This window comes from Protopterus annectens, chromosome 6.part0, assembly GCF_019279795.1.
Source record: "Protopterus annectens isolate FY-2018-M chromosome 6.part0, PAN1.0, whole genome shotgun sequence".
NCBI classification, from domain to species: Eukaryota; Metazoa; Chordata; order Ceratodontiformes; family Protopteridae; genus Protopterus; species Protopterus annectens.
Window position 1 is genome coordinate 349,633,911 of NC_056737.1, and position 24,380 is coordinate 349,658,290.

The window sequence follows — 24,380 nt, forward strand, 5'->3', positions numbered from 1 at the left end:
TTGATGTAATTGATGTCACTAGACAAGGGCAAACATTTGGAGTCATACTTGGTACCCTTCAGAAAATGCATGCTAACGCAAAACCCTTTTTTCTAGTAACTTTCTAAGTTTAAAGGAATAAAGATAAAAGAGCACTTTTGCTCTGCTGTTATTTTGGCTGTGTTCAGATTTCTTGCTATGAGAGGTCCGGTGGTATGCTCTCAGATGGCATAAATCTAAAAGAGCATGCTTTAATGGCAATGGTGTGGTCACTGCCATACGTCCTCCTTGGGTGCAAACAGAACACCACTTTTATTAAGTCCCATCAGGACTACGCTTGATCCCCCCCCCCCCCCATTGTGATATGTGGTAAGGAAGAAACAGAGCATTTGCGACAGAAGGGGGATGTGTGACCTTTTGCCTCTTTAGTATTAGTAAACCGACCACCTCGGACCCTCCTCTCAGTTGTCTCCTCCCTCTGTCCCTTACACTTTTTCATGCTGGGAATCGAGCCTTGGCCGAAGCTGAGGTGGTGTTGCCGGCAGTATACGATCACTGGCAGGGAAACGCCAGGTCTGCCTCTGCCAACCTTGTAAAGTATTGGAGCTTGGAGGAAGCAGCATCCTGACGGGCTGCTGACACACAGATCGAGAATAAATTATGCAGCTCTGGCTGCCATCCAGGTTAAATATACAATTGGGAGGTGCCTATATGGAAAGGAAGAGATGTAGGAGAGCTAATGTCGGGATCGGAAGGAAGAACCTCGGGGAATCTCGGAAAATCGTTTTATTATAGGACCCCCTCAATGGAGATTTTATCTTGCATGCATTCACAAGCGCACACCAACGATTGGATTACTACAGGGTCTGAAGCAAGAAACGAGTGATAGTGGTCTCTTACTTGAAAAGTTAGGATACGATTGTAAGGACATAGTTCTGAAGGGAAATTCAGGATGTGGACAGCTCCATGTGGACTGGTGAGGCATACGTACTTTCGTAATTAAGCAGGTAATTTACCGAAAGCATGCTCAGTGTTTTTTTTTTCTGCCGTTGTGTAGCACAACAGAACCAAGCTTTATCAGTCCACTCGATTAAGAAACTTAATTAGTGTAGGACTGATTCACCCGAGATAATATGTAAATGATTTAGTTTGCAACTGTCAGGAAAAAAATATATTGTGAAACGTGGGTCACTGTCTGCAGAGCACCTATAAGAATCAAGGATTATTGTGGGGTAAATCATATGCTCCCTAAGTACCCTCAGGCCATCAGTACTCTCAAACCGCACTCCACCTGTTTGGTAGTGACTGGTCACTTCTGGTAACTGTGAGTGGAAACAATGCACAGATCCTAACAACATTGCGGCATCGTTTCTACTTAGGAACGTGGCAGCTAGCTTTATTTTTGCTCGTAAAAGCACATATTATGTCAAAATTTATGTAAAAAAAACTATGCCTCTAAGCTTAAACAGTTCCAGATATCTAAAGAAAGGGCACAGTGAAATATGGACTTAGTTGCGCCTGATATTAGTCTCCCTGCCTTTCCAGGCAATGCATAAGCAGGCTGGAACTTATAACTTTCCATTTTGAAAGTCAGATTCAGTCAGGGGAAAAATACAGGACTAAATTCTTGCTGTTCTATGGAGGATACTGTTACAACGGTCTGACACTCGATGCAAACGCAATTACAGAAGCCCCTTCACAGAATGTGGGCTGCCAAATGTCTTAGTGTTGGTTGTAGAAACCTTGGGGAGTAGAGGAAATGTTGGGTGCTCGGTCTCATCAGCTGCAGGAGCAGTTCAGTAATTTCAGAGTTAACTGGGCTCAGCTGGATAAAAACATTGGATATTAGAAGCGAAGCATGAAGAGAAACTGTGTGTGTGTGTGTGTGTGTGTGTGTGTGTGTGTGTGTGTGTGTGTGTAACTGCAACGCATGTGGGATCTCCTGCTTTGCACTGGGGGAGACGATACATTTCCGTGACGGGTTATTAAAGAATGAGGTGATCACTTACTTGTGCCTCCACCCCCGGCTGGCCATTACCAACCAGTGTCTGATGCTAAAGAGCAGCCGTTAATGAAGAGGACAGCGGCTGTGAATATTAAACAGCTCCTTGGCAGACGGCACCGGTAAATCACCATGTGAATAGATAAGCAAACTGCAACGCTGCAGTTACAGCTGCCAAAGGCAAAGCCATTCCTCATGATGGAAGCTGATCAGTAAACTCTGTCTTCTTTTAATGCCCTCTGGACTGAGGTTGTGTTTTTATTCAGTTATCCCTTTCTTGGAGCAATGGGGTAGGGGAGCAGAAGTGGAGGACACGATAGTGTGGGAACATGACTATTAATAACACGAATGTTTGTGTGTGTGAGTATGGGGGCTATGGGATATATTAGCATTACTGAATTTCCAGGTCGGGTTTCAAGTGGACAGTTTTAATTAGTGCATAGCCTATGGGCCATAGATGTAGGAGAGCTAATGTCGGGAATGATTCACTCTCGTATTTAGAAAGCAAACGAAAAGTTTGCTTATCACTTTCACTCCAAGATAATCATCTCTAAAATAAATAAAAACACAACTCAGTGAACAGTAAATGTTCTACTTGCAAAAGGGAACAGATTAATTATAAATGAACAGCACTGAACCATGTTAATGCAGGAGGCTCACTGCCAGACTAACCATACATAAATGAATGCAAATATATACCACCTGCCTTGCTTTATACTTTTAGCAGATTGTTTCACTGTTTGTGCAAACACTGAAAGCATAATTAGATAAACAATGCGTGGTGCTGAGAAAAAAAAAAAAAAACAGTAAAGTCCTTTTATGGAGAATCACCTTATGCTACTGCACTGAGACTCTGCCTACCAGCCCAATAGCAATTTCTCAGACTACTATAAACTGATGCAAACACTGCAGTAATATATGAAACAAGCTAACAGGACTGAAACTCACCATAAAATTGCAGTGGCAGTTTTTTGCATTCATAAGGCTATTAGATAATCTGATATTTACCAGGAGAAATATTGTAGGTGAAAATATATTTGCATCCTTGAATAATATGTACTGTGTAAGTAATACAGACAGTACAGTGATCATGTGTAGTAAATGCTAAGACAGCTTCGAATTTCTGAAGTGCAATATGCATTTTATTTAGTAGAATACATAATTAGCTGGAATTACTTCTAAGATGACTAAGTATGCAGTTACATATTAATTATATGGAACTGTTGAACGCTTTTAATTCTGAAGCAAAGAATCTTCCTCTGCTCATCAGTTCCTCAGTACAGCATATTGCAACAAGTCTTGATCTGTTATAATTTAATCTGGCAAGGAATGAGTGCTAAGCAAAAGGCACTATATATGTAATTTAGTACTAAAATATTTCTAAATGCCTTACAACTTAACTCTAATAGATAAAGTTTTGCCTTTTAAATAGTCTTATTTCATTTGTGGGAATTAATCAACACCAAGTATATCTGATCAGTGCAATTTATGGAAACAAGGAGAGAGCATATATTTAACTGTATTGTCTGTCTGTGTGTGAGAGATAATATAAAGACAGAGGGAGACAAAAGGCCAACACTATGGGAGAAATATCCACTCATCTTTGCAGTAAAACACATCAAGTATCATGTTGTGAAGAAGCAATATCCTTTTATACTTTTAAAACCATTTGAAGTAAGCAAGCAGAATATAGGTGTTCAATCTTAAAAAAAACACGAGTAGTAGAAGCTAAAAAAAAAAAAAAACAACAACAAAAAAGTTCCGCAAACATCCTGATTTCAGTTTCTGCAGCTTATTTTTTCATGTTGTGATATAGTGTGGCTGGATATTATTGACAAGATAATTGAAAAAAAAATAATTTGAAGAAATAGTATGTTATGTACTGCAACCATTGCATATGTAATTATATCAAGCCATTTTAACTGGCATTGAAGCTATTGGTTAAATCACAATGAATATGGGAAAATCAGTTCACAAGCTAATATTTTAAGTATGAAGCAAAACAAAAAGCACACGTTGAAGGGAACAAAAACGCTGTTCAGTAATAACATAATTGTATTAAATAATCTAATGAGGTGTACTAAACAGGGAGCAATGATGATTAGAAGACATGCATCTTAAATACTGATATAGTTCACTTTGATATTGACATGACGGTAAAAAATATTGGATTGATTAAAATGAAACAAAAATGTTCTGTCAGTTGAAAACTGCAAAACAAATAAATATGCCCTTCATAATTCACCTAAGAATGTGTTTCTCCAGAGAATTTAGTTATTTGCAGTTCTGAAATGAGTGCCTATTTTGCATATCTTCTCTCTGGAGTACTTGAAGCAGAAGAGGTTGTAACTTTGCCATTTGGTAGTCTGAATTAATTGCTATGCAACAGGGAATATTATTTTTAAGCTAGTTTTCAAAATAACAGTTTTGATATGTACACATTTTTATACTTATGCTGGATTATGATTCAATGGAAGCTTTGAGAGTGATTATAAACATAACAGTCACTGCAAGATGCTGTGTTAAGAAGTATTAAATGTACTGGAACACTGTTGTGTACTGCTATCCTTCCTTAAAAATGTATTTATGTTACTTGCATTTGATCATGTCCTTGGCTGAATTTCAATAGGCTACTGTCATTTATAATGCCAAGTTTGAAGAAGCAAAATGGATGCATGGCAGATGATGTTACATCTGCAAGGGTAGAAGCTAAAGAGACTAAGAGACTAAGTGCAGTATGCAGTAAGCACATGTGCATGTTTTTGCAATAAGGTGATGTGTGTTTCATGTGTAAGTTGGAAACAACACTGAAATGTTGTGACTGGAGTTAGTAACCTCAAACTTGCCAAGAAAAGATACTCGTGAACCAGTAACACATCATGCACTATGAATATAATGTATGATATTGTATTTTAACTGGGAGTTTAGATCAGATTATACATAGGTAGTAAAATGAGAAGTATAGGTCTTTGAATACAGATCCTTTTGTTTTTCTGTTAAGGGAATTTATACCACTATAATCATAAAACTAAACAAAAAGAACAGCTGCCTGAGTCATTGTGGTTACTAATTTTGATGCATAGTTTGTCACTTAAAAACCTATTCAGTGCCTTGGCTGACCACAGTCCAGCTGTTCTAACTAAGGGTTTTTAAGAATGTAAGCAACAGCAACCAGCAGTCAATAAAAGGATGGGCAGAAATACCAACAGCTGGTGTAAGGGCAAATTGCTGGATTTTACAAAAAATAGATTATTCTTGAAAGGATTAGGTTCTAATCATAGGCAAAAAAAGGCGATATCAGATTTCCATTTGCCTGCTGAACTACTGACCAATCCCTACCTGGAATAATGATTAATAAAACAACAAGGAGATAATCCCTAAATTACAATTAACAGGGATGAAAAAGAAATCCACCCTGAAGTTTAAAATGTGATAACCAGAGAAAAAGAAAGACTTGATACATCTGTGTCATACACGTTAACAGACAACAACAAAGAGTAAATCTTGAAAGTACTACTAACAAATTCTGAATATTTTGGTATGAGGCTAGATAAAAATGTGGCAAAATGAAGAGTGGAATACTATTTCTTAAGATATTAATGAGTTGTGGTGCACATTAGTCAAACAATTAAGCTCAATTCTATCTCTAACATCACCTGCAGCCCTTGTGACAAAGATTAAACTAGTGAGACTGGTCACTGGAAGCACACTTTTGGAGGGATCAGAGACATGAATGAGCAGCCAAGGTCAGCTTAACCATCCAAGGGGAGGGCCTGGTTTTCTGTGGTGCTGACACCTGGTGGAGGCTGAACATCATAGCAGTGAATGACTGAATTGGCACTCTAGTCTGCAATGCAGTTTGTGTGTGATTGTGTGTGTGTGTGTGTGTGTGTGTGTGTGTGTGTGTGTGTGTGTGTGTGTGTGTGTGTGTGTGTGTGTGTGTGTGTGTGTGTGTGTGTGTGTGTGTGTGTGTGTGTGTGTGTGAAGATAGGTGAAGGCTGCCAGCCTAGCCAGAGAGAACTTTGTAGATAATTCTGTCATTTGTAAATATTAATGTAAGCCGCAGGCTTGTTGTCTTAAATGTGAAAAGACTGCGTTGGACATTGAACTGTAAAAATGTGACAACAGTGCACTCTGCTGTAAGAAGGCTAAGTCAAGCATTTTATGACTGTCTTTGATGTCAAAATTTGGAGCCAATATGTCTAGAGAGAGGCATCCTGCCTATTGTTTTAAGACCAGAGTTAATGGGTAGAATTTGCATGTATAAATGTCCTTTATTGCTCTGGTTTCTAACCAGGTGTAAAAAATGTAAATGTAGTTTCTGTTCACCTGGGAAGACCAGAGAAGTGTGAATAATGATGTCATGTGATGCCATGTGAAGCAGCTCCATGTTATCAATTTAAAGAAAGAGAATCAGAGAGCTCTGAGCATTTGTCTTGCAAACATCCAACATCACCAGCACTGCCTGTTTCTATATGTAAGTTATTTAGAACTGTGTTTTCTCTTAGATATAGCTAGGAAATAAGATTAGACTAGTTTGTTTTCTGTGATGTCAGAACTTTTCTACTATATTATTTTAAGTATTTCTCTGTGATCTCTGAACTCTTGACTAGCACTGTGTAGTAAGAAGTATTGTCTTGTGTTTTTATTATTATTAAATATTTTTAAACCTTTCAACTGTGGCTGTTTTATGTAGAGTTAATTTAAGCTCTAGAGTACATTGCATGTATATAGTAATACTGTGCCAAGTCCCTCTAATAAGCCTTGACTGTTCAGTGACGCTTACCATGTGGATAATAATATTGCACAGTAATAATTGGACACCCTTTTAAAGGCCTTTGAGTAGATGATAAATATTAATGGGTGGTGGCAGCTGGTACTACCTTTTAGACTGGGCAGAAAAGGGGCACAGCTGGAGAACCTGTGTCAGCCTTCCCCAGGAGTGTCTGTGTGGGTGTATAAACTCTTATCTCAAAGTGTGTCTGTGTGTAAGCTACTTGGGCAGGGACACAAAGCATTGGTTGGACAGAGAGGGCACTGGAGGTTTTAGCTTGACCACTAGGCTCAGATTGGGACCATATGGCTGTGCCAGTGGGGAGTCTTACTGGGGACCTGGAGAGAAAGGGAGAAGCCAGCCCTTGACTAAGTGTGATCTCTGTGTGCTCTTAAGGGAAACTGTACTTTACTGTGTGTATTTATTATCCTTTCCCTGTATGAATGCCCCTCACTGGTGTTAGTGGTGAGGACTGAGGCGCCTTGATTGCTGGGCCAGTGTACAGGCATCACAGTGTGTGTGTGTGTGTCTCTTTGTACATTTATGAAAATGCTAAAAAACATTACTGTGCCAACACCGAAGACAGTGTTTTAGTGGCAAGCCCACCAGAATCCTGTTGGAGGAATCATTAGGTAGTTAAAAGAAAGGCCTTTTGCCTTTCCCAAAATGATGACTGCAGTTCCAAGCTTTTGCAGCTCACATACCAAGGCAGAGGTCCCTGGTATCTTCTGACATCTGGGGTGGGGGCTGACAATGAGTGAGGTGACACATTATGATGACATATACAGTCAAGGGGATGGAAGGATAAAACAAAAAGTAATACACAAATAACATACATGGAAAGCTTATACAAAATGAAACCTGATGGTGCTTTAAACCTAAATATTGTAACAGTTTTCTATATATTTATTATAGCATTGAAAAAGTTGCATGCATGCACAGTGGCTAAATATATCTGACATGAAAGGATGGTTGTCATAATGTCTTACATACATATGCTCTTCATTCATTGATTTGTTTTGGCTTGGTTAATTTCTAGAATATCTTAAATATACTATGATAATATCTGAAAAAAATTTAATTTCATGTAATGACTTTGATAGTATTCATTGGACAGTATGTATGAAACAGGGATATTGGTATCTGAAAGGTTTGTTGACCTCTTATCTTGTCTGATACTGATAAAGTTTGTTATGTAAATGATGCTTCAATGCCTAATTGCTATATACAGATGGTGCAGGGTCATTAGATGATTATAATGTAAACTTGTTTATTCAACTTAGTTAAAAACATAGACAATAAAAGGAAGACAGACAAGTAAAGGTTGGAGCACACAATGAAGGAGCAAAACATATAAAATAAAAATGTTTCAACCACCATGGATATCACAAACACCTTTAATAGGAAACACTGCTTAAAATATACATACAGGATGTGATAAAATGTAATAACGATAGGTAAGTGCTTTCTGGGTAAAACATTGCTTCCTTCGACCATTAATTAACATCACAAGAAATGAACCAATTATATTCACACAATTTCACACCTAGAAACCAGTGAATAACTAAAAGGATTACAAAATATACAGTCATTGGATAAGTATATGTACCAGATAATTGATGATTCACATTCTAACCAACCAATGAAACAGTCATAAACAGAATCATATCAAGTCAAATATTAACTAACAAAACTCCAATAAACCTTCATTCATTGGACAAAACCAAGTGTTCAGTGATTGGTGTCTCACATTCTAGCTAACCAATAGGCAATACAGGTCAAACACACACCCAGCAAAGTTAAATGCATGATTCATTACAAAATCTTAGAAAGTAATTAGTAGTTCATAATGCTTGACAACCAATCAGCATCAATAAAAAGCTATCATTTATTGGACGATAGTATGAATCTGCTTCAGCTCCACTTCAAAGAATGATGGGTACATCCCATTACTATGAGCAAATCACAACCTATACATAAATGAAACCATAAGATAAAATGAAAAACATTCCTTGCGATGCTTTAACTCAAAAATACATAGATCAAAAAACTTAATAAAGCTATTAAATACATGCTAAAATACACCTCTACAAAAACTCAGTGTTTCAAATGATAGGATTTTAGAACAGGTTTTTATGAAATCTGTTCATTTAGCCCAAGAGGAACATGCACTTGTAGCAGCAAAATCCATTTCAACTATTTTTTTCTCCATATAATTTCTAAAACCACCTCCCCTTATACTTTCGGTCAGTAATTCTAATACCAAAAAATTAAACGTATGCTCACTGCCAAACATTTGTACATGTGATAATGCACTTGTGCTTTTCTTTTTACAAATATCATTAACATGTTCAAGAATCCTCTCTTTTAATGTACGCTTAGTCTTTCTGATATAAATAGCATTGCAAACTAAAGAGTTAGCATAATAAACCAAATCACTATTTGTGCAACCTGCATAGAACAAAACATCTACTCTCTGAGCTGTTGGATGTATAAAATAAGTGCATCTCCTAATAGACTGACAGGCTCTACAAGAATGGTTAAAATGAACTTGCCTACCATTCTTATAACATAACTGCTGTTTCAAGGATAAGTTGATCCTGAAACAAGACTTAGGTATTGTGCTTAGAACACTTTTTAATTTCAAGCTAGCCATCAAAATAGGCCAGTTCTTTTTAAGGATGTCACATGTAACATTGATGTTATTCAAATATGTGAATAGTGTCCTATTTTCTCTCAGTCCACTAACACTGGGGTTGACAATATCTGTCATGTTATCAACCTTTTCTGAGAAATAGGGTCTACCTTATTTATCCCTAAGACAATGTACTTCAGAGAGACTTTGTTCAATATCTCTGACATTATAGCCACACTCAATGAACTCTTTAGTCATAGTACTTAAGGCTTCTTCGGGTTCTGGATCATCATTATGAAGTCTCACAACTCTTAAGAACTCTCGTTTAACACATTCTTAATAACATGTCTAGGTTGCATACTTGACTTTTGTAATAAATTATTCCTCCTACATGGTTTCTTATAAATCCTAGTTTTAAACTTGTCTATCAGATCCTGGTTAACCATAACATCTAAGAATTCAATAACAGTGTCAGATGTATTATAGCTAAATGTCAGAAACCTCAGTTGTCCCATGTAAATGACCTATAAACATATTCAGTTGTTCAGAGGTCCCTGCCCAAAAAAAGAACACATCATCAACAAAACATCTGTAAAGCTAATAAATTGAAAATATGGATTATCCTTCAAAACCTGCTCTGCTTCCCAAAGGGCTAAGACCAAATTGGCATAGATATTGATTGGTACATGTAGCGCCCATAGTCATGCCAACCTTCTGCAGGAAAATGTTCAAGACCAAATATAAATGCATTGTTTTTCAAAATAAGGTCTAACAGAGTGCAAATCAGTTCTATCTTATTTGTAGAAAATGTTGTATATTTGCATAGAAACTTCCTCACATTATCAATACCCACTTCATTGGGTATTACAATGAATAAGGACATAACATCTAGAGTAACAAAAATTATATTACTATGCCCAACAACTTTAGTGGACCAAGAGTAAAGCTCATGTAAAGACTCTTTTGTGTCTTTTAGTACTGTTTCAGGTTTACCCAATACTGGTCTCAAATTCTTCTCTATGAAAATCGAAAGTGGTTCTATTACCCATACCCTGTTGTAAACAATGGGGCAGATGGGTGGTTCAGGCATATTCTTATTCACCCTGGGCAAACCATACAATATTGGAAGAACTGGGTATTCAACTGAAAAATATTCAAACAGTTGATACGTAATTAAACCAGTCATTAACAAATCATGAACCAGAAAGTGTGCTTTGTCAATCAAACCTGAAGCCTACTGTTTACTGATGCAAACATACACCTTATCATCTTCAAGTAGTTCTCTCATACATTGCAAATAAAGTTGTTTGTCCATTACTATGATGCCCCACCTTTATGAGGAGCACTTATTTAAAGGTGTGGGGGGGGGGCTCACATAGTTCTTGAAGAGCTGCTGTCTGCTCAGATGTTAAATTATAAAAAGACTTTTAATGTCTAGAAGTCATAGAGTGATGAATCTCTGTCTCACATAGACCAACAGATGCTTCCAGAAATGGATGTGTAGCAGGAGTATATGTGCTAGGTCTTTTAAAAACTTGATCCATTGTATTCTGCTCAGGATAAATCAATGACAGTAACTCTTTCCTAGCAAAAAATCTTAAATCAGTAACAACGTCTGTTAAATCAGATGATCTGGTAGGTATAAAAGATAATCCTATACTCAACAGAAACCTGATCTTCAGTCAACCTAGACAAAGATATGTTTATGACTATGTCACTAGTCAACCAATTTTTGGTATGTGCAGTTATTCCTGTAAAATTGTTCAATTAATCTGTGTTTGGTAAATATGACAATAACCCAATACTTTGGATAAATAGAATATGTGGGTCTTGTTAGATGTTCTTATTAGTCTTCTAAAGCAGACAGGGTAGCAGACTAAGGTTCATATGTGTATATATATATATATATATATATATATATATATATATATATATATATATATATATACACACACACACACACACACACACTTTTGAATAATAGTCTGGAACTGCTGGAAATACAGGGAGTAAAGCTGCAGTTAGTCTATTTCTGGATAGTTTAATAACCTCCTAGAATAATAGCTACATTGGAAAAAAGAGAGAAGCAACCATGCAAAATGTATTCAACCAAACTGAATTCAACCAATATGCTTTTTAGGGTGTGCACACATATTGATTTACATTTTCATATTAATTTTTACAACTTTCAAATTGTTGCTTTGTTGTGTATTTTAGAAAGAGCTGTATTTATGAACCTGATAAAATGGGAATGGTCTACACAGTGAGGTAGCTACAACCCTGGCATCATAACAAAAGAGTACAAAACATGGGCTCTAAGCTTATTTTGTATTAACATGCATTAACAATTCATACAATGAAACTTCTGAAATGTGTGTAAATTGATGAACTAGTAGTGGATTAACTGCATATGTATGGTTGTACTAAAATGAGGTATATTTCAGCAGGTAGGCTTCACAGTTTTGTCCCACTTATGAACCTCACAAGGTATGGTTAGAAAAGTAGAAATGAGTTAATGAAACCAACTACAACTTCTTTTTTTTTGTTTTTGTAAATTACTGTGCATGTGATTCCTTCTTCTCTGACTTTCCAATTATTCAATTTCAGCGTCATGGGTGAAGACCTATCCTGCAGTTGTGTACAAGTTACAAATGTAATGCTGGATGGGTCACAGACTGGCCTATCAGAGAATGAACACACATGTATTTGCAAATGGTGTTCAGAACTACTAGCAATTCAGGGCATTACAAATTCTTCCATGTCATGTTTTAGGGATGTGGGAAGAAACTGGGGCACACAGTGAGAACCCACACTGACACATGAAAGGTGTGCAAACTTCACATAGTAGATAACTCATCCAAGAAATTAGAGAACCGGGTATTATAAGGAAGCACTTTATCTGTTTATTTGTTCACTAAGATGGTCAGCTAGTCTTGATACCATTGTTAGGCACAAATGGGGTACCTAGTCACAGAAATTTATAACAGAAATGTACATAGTTTGTCATAATTTTATTTTGACAAGTACTTTAAGATTAGTAAGTTATAAAATATTTGAAATACTGACAGATTTACATTAAAAAAAAAAACAAAAATAAAGTGCTTTGGGCAACTTTCACGAATACCTTGTTAGTAAGAGTTCGCATCTAAGAGATGGGGATTGTGGCTGACAGACACAATGATACAGGTTTTAAATGCCTTGATTTTCTTCATCCTAAGGTAAATATTGTGAGAAACACTAATCAGATGTTTAAAATTAGACAGTTGTTACATTTACTCAAGTTAAAATTTTAAATATTTATATAACAGAATTATATAATAGCATTATATATTGTAAAGGGTTCACATGTCTTGGAACGGTGTTTTATTTGAGTAGGATCGAAGCTGAGACAAACAGTCATTTATTTAGCCAACTTTTTAAAACAGTTGCAAATTTCCCTGAAAATATTATATTGTGTTTCTTTCTAAGTTCATTGGTTAGGCAAGGATGTAGCTGTTTGAACTACAAAGTTTCTGAGAGATGCTTAGGAAAAAAAAATGTACCCAGTTGAGAACACTGTGTTTTTTTACTAGTGCATGAATGTGTTTCTTAGCTGTAGTCTGGAAGAACTCAGGGCTTCATATGGTGCGTGGAAATCCTGTGGTGTCTCTGAGATAGAGGAGAGAGGACACAATGCTTCATTTGCATGACATTCAGGGGGAGTATTGAATACTGATAGAAGCACTGAACCTCTGATGGTGACTTCTCGACATTTTGCATTTTTGAGAGTGGAGCATGGGTGCTTATACCTTGCTGAACGTTAAGTGAACCTACATATTTCATTATTGGTAGTTTGAAGAACTTTGCTGCTGGCACTTAAGTTTAAGGACAGTATGGGGGGGGGTGACATGAGGGATGAGGATTTTTTTGCAAGTGCTGTCCTAGGTTTGCATGTGACATAGCTGTAGATGAGATAACATACCTCCAGTTGATAATGTCTCAGTTATGCATTGGTATGTGGCATAATGACTGCATCACTCTCGCTATTTAATATGATGATTTTACTTCATTTGAATATAATTCTGCAAGCAACTCACTACTCATATAATGTTTTAAATGTTTTACTTTTTCTTCTTTTTCTTTACCTTCAAAATTGCCTTCTATGTGTTAAAAGTTAGAGCAAATAAAATTGGGTAAGAGTTTCTTCTCCTAGGTTCATTTTGCTACCCAAGAAGGTTATTTTCTTGTGCCACTGTCGAGCAGAGCCACAGAAGTGATCCCTGGGGTGAATTTCCTATTTCCCATCCACTCATTAAGATTTTTCTTGAAGAGTGCTAGTGAGGAACTCTGCTTGACACAGATGGGTAGCTTGTTCCAGAGTATGGGAAGTCTCTGGGACAGGAATCTATCCCTCCAGCATGTTCTGTTTATTGTGGTGACAAGGTTTAGATCTTTAGAGCATGTAGCTCAGAGGGACTAGGATTTCTTTAGGTATAGCATGTCCAACAGCTCTTGGTTAATATGCTGTCATACTCTTAATATGCTGCTGTCATATTCTAAGCACCGTGCTGTCGTACTCTCAGTACTCTGCATTGTTTTATTACTTATTAGATTTCAATATATTTCTAAGAATCTGTGTATAGCTTTTACTGAAATTTGTTTGCCAGTCACTTGGCATATGTCTGGAAACAGTCTTAGGATGAGGTGCCTTATCCCCTTAATAAATAGTAACAAAAATAACAATGCACTCTAATTTTATTTTACTGTATTTTGTGCTTTGGTGCTAAAAAGCTAAAATACTATGCATGAGCTGTAGAAAGATGGTATACACTTCAGGCTAATGTACAGAAAAATACTTTCATTTCAAAGGCAGCTTACTCACTAGGATTGCAAAAGCAATACGTTGCTGTGCACCAAGAAGGCAGCTGGTGCAATGTATGTATGTAAATAATTTACATGCATATATAAGCAAGATAGTGCAATTGTTAGACAGCTATACTACATAGCAAAGATGTTACAGAAACTGCATTACATAATAATTACTGAGGTGCAGTAGCAGAAGGGAATACACTGTGCTGTGTGGAAACATAACTGATCCACTGCCATTCTTATAATGCATGCAAAGGGAGACTGGACACACAGACTAACTGAAGTATCTATCATGGTACTTTTGTAAAGGTCCCACTGCTGTCAAGACAGCAATACTATATATATCTGCAATTTTGTGATGTTAGTCACAACATACAGAATCCAAATGTAATGCAAATGAGCACTAGCACAGAAGACTGGGTAATAAAGACAAATCTACTTGGTAGGTCTTTGAACTGTGTTGCTCATTCTGGCACACTGACACCGATAGCAGTGGCTCACAAAGTGCATACCTATAATCTCCATTTGGCCTTGTATTCATTTGCTCCCTGTTTCATGTCTTCTGTCCATGAAGACAAAATCCAGTAAAAAGAGGTACAAATCCATGTAAATGAGCTCAACAAGGAACAATAAACGAAACAAACCCCCCCCCCAAAAAAACATCCAAACAACTCCAATATAAAATTCCATTTAATGCAAATCAGCAAGCTTTTGGGTTTTCACCCTTGATCAATGCATACAACACCATGAAGACAAAATACCAGTATAGGGTGCTAATGCTGGCTTCCTGTGCAAACTCAGTATACCACGGCAACTCCAAAATGCCATGTGCTCTAGTCTATAGAGAGTACATTGTGCTGCCCTGCAGGGTACCCTTAGCATAGATAAGTATCCCCTCAGTATCCTTTGTGCTCTTAGCAACCCCATTTCATGTACTAAAACAGCTGCACTGGTTACAAGCTGCTAACGACTGCCACTCTTTAGCCCTGCTTTGCTTCCATCTGTTAACCACTGCTTAGGTTGTGATACAGAATACACCACTTTATTACACAATCCACACATCAGCATTGATAAAGAGAACTTGCACTTCCTACAATGCATCTGTACCTTTCATCTTCTGTACCCAAACATCTGCTATTGTTTTGCTAATATGGACATTTAGCCTTTAGGACTCCATACCTTTCACATATACTATTTTTATTGAAATTCTGAATAGTGCACTATTTTGTTGTGCATTATTCAGAATTTTAAGGTGGACAAGGTCTGTTTGGTGTGCGTCTTAACTGCTGCTAAACTCCTATTCTCATCAGCACAATGTGCTTTACATTTGATACTGTTTTACTCTATTCTCTTCACTGTATGGCATACTGAAGAGCAGCTAATAGCTGCACACTTGTTTCTGAATTATATGTTAGTCAGGATTACTGATCAAAAACTCACTGTACTGTGTATGGCTCACAATATGGTGGAATTTGAGTCACTGGGAACTATTAGATAGATGTGAACCTGTCAGTCTACTAAATGCATTTAAACTGAATACCATTCAGTAGTAGAAAAATAGCCAAAACACTTTTATCAGTGTTTGAGGTTGGACTTTTCCCCACTGCTCTGCAAATGGGATGTCTCTCTATGGATCTGCTTTACAAGCTTGAAGTTTCAAAACTTCGAACTGCAAATGGCCAAGACCATAAAATTGAAGTTTTGTAACTTTGAAATTGTAATTTAAAAAAAAAATAAAAACAAACATTTTTTTACATTTTTAAGGGGGCAAGCCCCCATGCACCCCCCATACCCCCTTACTAAATAAATATGCCAACTCCAAAATCGCAGTATAGTGAGGAAAATGTTAAGTTTCCCATTCTGCGCTGTACAGCAGTCTCCATTCAAAATGTTTGAAGTTTCAAAACTTCAGTCTTATGGTCTTGACCATTTGCAGTTTGAAGTTTTGAAACTTTGAGCTTGTGAAGGGAATCCCTCCCCACACATGGGGGTGCAGGTGCAAAAAAGCAATGTGTTGTGATCACCAAAACTGGGGTTTATCCTTTTTTTTTTTTTTTATACCAAATGACATTCAGTTTAAACACGTTTTGTAGACAGATGTATCTAGACAGTTCATGGTGTTGAATAGTGTAACTTGCTTAAAAGAAAGATCACTGCAGGATATCCCATGGTTGATGTGGTGAAATGTGAAGTTTATTATGTAAATAACTAGTGTTGGGAAGGATTTAACCACAAATTAAAAGCTGTTTAAGAACCTTTGTTATTTTTATTTGACATGGTGTACATCCATCTATCCATCTGTACTGTACATTTTATGAATCTTTAGTAACATAAACATGAAACAGTAATCTCCACTTAGTCACACTTGCGATGCTTAAATGTTCATTTTCAAAGAAAGTCTATATTTACCCTTGATCTATGGGAGACCTTTGAGGAAGGTTTTACCAGCAGGCTGGAATTGCATGCCTGTTATTATCAAGATGGATAAAAAACATTTAACCTTCAAGGAAAAAAAAAAGTAAAGAGCATGTAAAAGAGGATTACAAATGTCAGTGCTGCAGGGCTAAAGGTACTAGTACTAGACTCCATAGCGACAATGATAGCATTTAAGCAGTATGCGTACATGTGATTTGAATGGAGTTCCCTGATTTTGGTCAAGCTTTGTTCCAATTAAATCAGTCTTTAGCATATGGAATTACTCAACAGTGATGGAAGGTGAGTTTCTATTAGTAATATTTAGAGAAGCAGACGTATAAAGTATGCAGGGTGCTTGCTCTGTTATAGTTTTTGCTACAGTCAGTGACGTGCAATGTTGGCTTTTTTTGCCTTTTTCTAATGGAATTGGTTTCCGCAAATGTTTTCACAATTCTTCAATATACATCCATTTGAACATGTCACTGACTCCGTGTGTTTTCAGAAAGTGTATGTAACTGCCTCAGATTTATCTTTGCCAGTGCTGTTCTAATAGGAAGAGTGCTCTGATCATGCTGGGAAATGAACTTTTTGTAGCTAGGGTCATATGTAAGCTCTTAGATACAATAAACTTGATATATGTGTGTGTGTTTATGTGTATGGAATATATGTATGCACATAGACACATAAATGAACATCATTGCTATGATAATAATAAATGTTTACTCAGCCACACAGAAGCAGTACCCAATGAGCTGCATGAGAAACTAACTAGCGGCTGTAAAAGTTGTAAAATTCCTCATGTTCCCAGATAAATGTAAGTCAGAAGTAAAGAGCTCTGCTAATCAGCAACAACATCAAACATCCTTGCGTAACCATATAACTTTTTTTAAACAGATGCTGTAACTTCTCTGTAATTAAAACTCACTTTGTGTTAACAAAGCATTATAATCTGCTCTCCAATCACTATAATTTATTATGTATTCAGAACGTAGATGTCAGTACTCACTTCTCAAGCATTATTCTCAAACTGAATTTCTTTGCATCCATTTCTCAAACACAAAGCAGTCTGTCTCCAACCAGAAACTAGATGATCCTCTATATCTTGTCAATTTTTTTGTCTTTGTTCTATTCTTACAGTTGAATTCTCTTATGTGCCTGGGTTGTGGTTGAACAAGATCTTTGTATTGTTTTACTTATGTGGTTAACATATAATAGCAAAATGAATACATAATCATGCACTTAAAATTATATATAAACAGGCAATCACAGTCAATGGGGAATCAGTGAGGCACAGTGGAATTGAAAATGCTTCATGCAGGTAATGTAATGATATCACTGAGTAATCAAGAGAGGGATTGGAAAGAATTTGGGAAATTCTCTGGTTATAAGATAAAAGAGGGCAGGACTAAAGCCTAAGGATTACATCTAGGGATGCAAGACATAATAAAGAAAAATGTATAGGCACTGGTGTAAAGGCAGAGAAATTAAATATTTAAATAGCTGGTTGAAAGAATCATAGAGAAAGTTTTTGGGGTCTGAACAAAATAAATGGTCAGAAATTCAAAATAACGGACAGAAATAGAGACTGCTTAATTTAGATTTTGATCAATGGGCATGGGTGATACAGTTTCATATAATTTCCCGTGTATTATATTTAACACAGCCATTCTGGTTCAAAGTAGAGATAAATGAAATGACCTGATTAAAGAACTGCATAAAGGACTTTATTTTGGCAAAGGAAAGACCTAGAAAAAATGATTTTGCCTAAAGAACACGGGGACTAGCACTACAGAACCTAGATAATTATGCCTTGGCTGCCCACTTTAACTACATTATTTTACTAATAAATTTATGCTGTAGTCTCTTGATTACAGCCAGCTTTTCTATTCTTTCTCTAAGCACTAGAAAATCTGGGCTTATGAACCACTTTTTATCAGCTACTCTATAACTCTTTTCTTTTCATTAACTTAAATACAGTTATAGACATTTTTAACTGATAAATGTCATTCAGACAGATGTACTTACTTCCTTGCTGCTTATACGCCTTTGTAATATTGAAAAAAATGTTCTTGTAATTCTCATTTATCTAACTTATCCTCCAAAGATGTCTATGCTTTGTCATGATTCTTTTAACTTTGTATGAAGGACTTTGTCTGGGATTTATAAAGTGGAGCTACCAACATTGTGTAAATTTGCTGTGAGAGCTACTAATGAGTGTTTGGCTGGCCTTCCTCAGAAAGAGATGGATCACAGTATGGGGCAGTAACATGAAACATGGTCATTGTGGAATGCAGACTGCTTAAATAACTGTTACTCTGTCAAGGTGTAAGTCTCAAAGAGACTTGTATCTCATTAACACAAGAGGGATGTAGAAATGGGTGTCCAGAGCTAACTGTCAAGTCTGAGACTTACACAAGGCAGTCAATAGGAAAGTCTGTACTGTCTGCTAACTCCATAGGTTATTGTCTGGAAATCGAAACTAATTAGGTAGGAGACTCAGAACATATTGGCATGGTTTATATTGTAACTTCTGACATGCTGATATTGATGGAGGCAATGAAGAGTCTCCTTGTAGGGAAGCACTGGTCTCCACCAGACCTTATGGGGAAGTCAGTAGAATTTGCCAGTTTCTTACTGGCAGTGATTAAGTACACCAGTACCTCTGATCTCTGACATACTGGGAGAGAATTTGCTGAGGCGACTGATATCTAACATAGTAGGAGGGAGTAGGCTAATGACTCCCTGAGAAGAAGACATGCAATAAGCCTAAGGTGTTAATTTGGGGTGGAATGGGGGGATGTGTGGTGAGGACTGAGATCTGAAACAGGCAGTGACACAGCAGGCCTAGGGTTCTAATTTGGGCTGTGATTTCTGCAAAGCAGTGACAGAGTAAAAAGCATTCTAAGCTGTGTCATGTTGTGAAGGTATGTGGTAAAGGCTATAACCTCTGTCAGGCAGAGACAGAGGACACTTAATATTCTAATTTGAGACGGGGCAGATTGTGAGGATGTGTGGTGTGGGTTCTGATCTATGACAGGAAGGACAGAGTAGGCCTATGGTTTAAATCTGTGACAGGATGGGAGGGTGTATGTTAAGATTTGTGATCTTAGACAGCAAAGACAGAGTAGGCCTGGGGATCAAATGAGTGACAGGATGGGAAGGTACATGGTAGTAGCTCCAACCTCTTATAAGTAGTAAAAAGAAGCTCCACTGGCTTTGATCTATGATAATGTAGGCTGCATTAGGTGAAAGACTATGATCACAACCATATTTATATAATGGTATCTGAAGATATTCAAGTCCTGGTGTGATGAGTGAAGATAAAAGAGTAGATTCTAACTAATATCAAGACATTATAAGACAACTAATGTGTGTCACAGTGTGGCAGGATGTTGGAGTGTAGATCACTTCCTTAGAATGCTTCCCTCTCTGCCCTTCATGTTCAGAATGACCCATTAGCATCTCCCTGGCATGATGTTGCACACCAATAACAAGTTATCACCATCTATTCTTGTCTCAGGTGAGAAGAGCTCTAGCTCCTCAAGCCCCTGGCCATGTTTCTTTCCCAACATTCTACAAACATCTCTGATTACTGTAAGACATTCAGAGGAAAGTTGACTGATGTCCTTTTCCTCATGCATTTTTTCACAAGTACACACACTACTCATGGTGTGGACTTACAAATCCCTGTAGAGTAGAGGCATTACCTAAAAAAACATTTGTTATCCTTCATGATCCCATCTCCTATCTCCCTTTCTAAATTAACCTTTGTTGCCGTTATCTTCCTTGTTGCATTTCTGTCAGCCTTATTCTAAGCATCGTCCCAAATAAATCTACCCGTCATTATTACCTTTTAAAGCCCATTTTGTTTTTTTGCTTTTCTACATTCACATTGCATTGTAACTACACTGGCCGTCTTCTCTTTTTGCTTCTTCCTCATCCTCTTGGCTGCAGTCCTGAGTACTACCATCCCTGACCTATTCCTATAGAATATTTCCTCTGCTTTTGCCCAGAATCCTAACTCATCCTTGACCATTACATCCAACACACAATAAGTCAGTTTTATGAAGTTTCATACCACTGTCTTTGTCTTCTTCTGTTTATTTATCTCTCCTGCTCTAACAAAAATAAATAAATAAAAAGACTGTCATGGTCACTGTGTCTTACTCTACACCTCCCTGAGATCCTCTCCACTTCATAGGACTGTATGCAGAATTTGCAATTTTTGTTACAGACCTGCATAACTTTCCTAAACCCATTATGCTCTGACATCTCAGGCACCCAGGGCCATTCCCCTAAACTGTCCAGGTTTTTGCAGGTTATTCTACCTCTACCCACAAGAAATCGGACAAGGTCACTGATGAGAAGACCCAGCTGAGGATGACGAAAGAGAAAGTTTTCTGGAGACGGCAACAGTGTGGATCAACGGACAAGAAAGTAAATGGACTTGTTTTTAACTTGTCTAACTTTGCTCTCACCACAGTAGAGTATACTTTTTTAAACAAGGGTCTTTCTTATATTCCCTCAGCAGGTACAAATCTAACAGATTTACTTTTAGACCTTAGGCTCTTTGGCAGGAATATAGCTTTGAGATTAATGTACTCTAATGAAGATTCCGTTAACATTGAGAATGGTTCTAGGTTAAGAAGGAAGAGTGCTTTTTGTCCTGTCATTCCAACACATGTTGACTGTTTCGTTAGATTATGTGAATATGATTTTTATGAATTGCTTTCTGGTGAAAATCGCTGTAAAAATACCTACTTTAATATGTCCAAGGATGAACATCGAGCGCTTCTTTCCTTGCATGGAAATGATGCCCTAACCATTAGACCTGCTGATAAGGGCAGTGGCATTGTTCTTTTAAACTCTTCTAATTATATTGAGGCCATGGTAACTATGTTGCAGGACCCTCAGACCTATCAAATGATTGATACCCTGCTTCTGGACAAGGCTATTAGAGGAATTTGGGATAATTTATATGATCTCCTAATGTGTAGGCAAATTGACTATCAACTCTATTCTTATTTATGTGTTGAACATCCACTAGTTCCTTTAATAAAAGGTCTGCCTAAGGTACATAAGTCTTTGACATCTCCCTGAATGAGACCAATTGTATCTGGTGGTGGCTGGGTGACAGAGACCATGTCAGTATATGTTGAACACCAGCTGGGTCCATTAGTTAAAAAGATTCCTACCATACTTAAGGATACTCTCCAACTGTTGGATGATATTGAGATCTATAATTATGATCCCACATGTTCAAAATGTGTCTTGGTTACATTAGATGTTAAGAACCTATTTACATATATTCCTAATGATGTTGGCCTTGAAGCTGTTAGGGAGGTTCTTACCAGCTGTGAAAGTATGTCTAATGAAGAGACTGTGCTTATTACCACACTTCTAGACATGGTGATGACCAATAACATCTTTATTTTTAATGGCCAGTTATATTTACAGCATTGGGGTGTTGCAATGGGCACCCCCTGTGCGAACTCCTACGCTAATCTTGCAATGTACCATTGGGAGAAGGCTTTTTTGTTTGACCATTTGGGGTTTTCTAATATTCTCCTCTATCGACGTTTTGTCGATGACATTCTATTTTTATGGAAAGGTGATGAAGGAAGTTTGAATGATTTTGTTTCTTACTTGAACTCTACAATCCACTTTTTAGAGTTCAGTATGACCTCTTCTTATGTTTCTGTAGATTTTCTTGATATTACCATTCATCAAGACTTTGCTGGACTACTGAGTACCAAATTATATCGGAAACCCTGCTGGACGAATGCTCTATTGCATTTTAATAGTATGCATCCCAGGATGACCTTTTCTAACATTGTTAAGAGTCAATACCATAGACTGAAGAGAATTTGTAAAGATCCAGATGATCTGTTATTACAGTTGGATGAGTTAGATAAGTTATTTTTGGACAGGGGCTATAAGAAGTCTATTTTAGTGAATGTAAGAGAGGAAGTAATGGGCTCGAATGTCTCCTCAACAAGAAACATGACTGGTTATGATAGTAGCAATAGGCTTCACTTTGTCACCACATATACAGGAGATATCAGTTATACTATAGAGGTGGTGAAGCGCAATTGGCATGCCCTTTTATTGGACCCAGCTACTGCCAGGATAGTTGGGAGGTCTCCATGTTTCACTTATAGAAATAGTAGCAACTTTAAATGCATCTTTTGTAAAGATGTGGTGGGGTGTCCCAGTAATAGTTTGATTCCAACTAGGAGTTTGAGCTATGGGACTTTTTCATGTAAACATTGCAGGATGTGTAGTGCTATAACTGTTGAACAGAATTTCGACCATCCTGTCCTAAATTACAGGTTTGTTCCTAGATTTACTGCTACCTGTAACAGTGTTAACTTAGTATATCTTACATCTTGTAATTGTTGTACCTGTTTCTATGTAGGCAAGACTACACAAAGGTTGAGAGACAGGATTTATAATCACTTGTATGACATCAAAAATTAAAATCAACAAAATGCATTAGCTAAACATGTGGTTAATTTTAGTACCCACACATTTAGCTTTAGGGTTCTGCAAATAGTGCCGATTAATGTGAGGGGGCAATTTGAACAATCAATTACAGTTGGTAGAAGTTAAGTGGATTTTTATATTGCGTGCCCATATTTTTCCAGGGCTTAACAATCAGGTTAGTCTTAAACCAGCCCTGGTAGCACGTACAGTAAAATAATATGTAATATAATGCAATAAAATAATATGTAATGAAATAAGATAAAATAAACTAGAGTAGGTTAAGGTAGGATGAGCTGAAGTAAGTTATTATTCGAGTACAATAATATTGTTGTCTGATTCATGACCAGTTCACAGTATATATTGTAACTGGTAAAGGGAATTCTCTAAATTTTTATATTCATATAAATTTGTTTGAGTTTTAATTTTTATTTTATTTTTTCTCTATTTATGCATACTTATATATTTGATGTACACATGTTATATCTTGTTTTATGCATGCATATATTTTTATATGAATTTATATACATATACACTCATATAACTATGCTAGGATTTGTGTGTGTGTGACTGTTGAATATATATACACACAACTTCCTATTGTCTGCTTAACTTGGATTTTATTCTGTTTTTAGTCAGCATTTGTCTTATTGCTGAAGGGGTTAATTAGTTAATTAACTTGATTTTCCTGCTGTGAACTGGAATGGTTGGCAGTATTTTAAATCTGTTTAAATTAAGCTGTTTGACTGTTTTTTGAGATCTGATGAAGTATGTTTTTACATGTGAAAGTGCTTATCCGTTGAATAGTTCGATTTTTAGAGCCTGGTGGTCCTGCCTTGTGCCTTCACTTTAAACCCATTATGCTCTGACATCTCAGGCACCCAGGGCCATTCCCCTCAACTGTTCAGGTTTTTGCAGAATGTCCAGATTTTTGCATTAAAATGTTGGTCTATTCCTCATAAAATTTGTGGTTTTCTGGCAAATCACTGTGGCGATCTAAAGAATAAAATCGCCAAATAATAACATACATTTGAGTTTCAGACTTCATATCCTCTAGAAAATGCATTTCAACACAAACCCTGTTATTCTAGCTACTTTTTAAGTTTATAAGAGCAATATTTAAAATCGGTTCTGATTTTTGGGCATTTGTACCCCCATTATGTCAAGCTTTGTCCAGATATCTTGGACTAGGAGGTTGAGACGTATCCACAACCCTGCTTTTCCTCAACCTTGGAGATTGTAAT

At 36.9% G+C, this 24,380-nt stretch overlaps 1 protein-coding gene across 1 annotated transcript in view; it reads left to right on the forward strand.

The window, feature by feature from the left end:
- The first annotated feature begins 457 nt into the window (after positions 1-457).
- TMEM121 (transmembrane protein 121) overlaps positions 458-24,380 on the forward strand; it is a 1,625,720-nt gene continuing 1,601,797 nt past the window's right edge. Inside the window, exon 1 of the mRNA XM_044074106.1 lies at positions 458-986. The gene's annotated coding sequence lies outside the window, so the exon portion shown is untranslated. The remainder of the gene's footprint in view (positions 987-24,380) is intronic.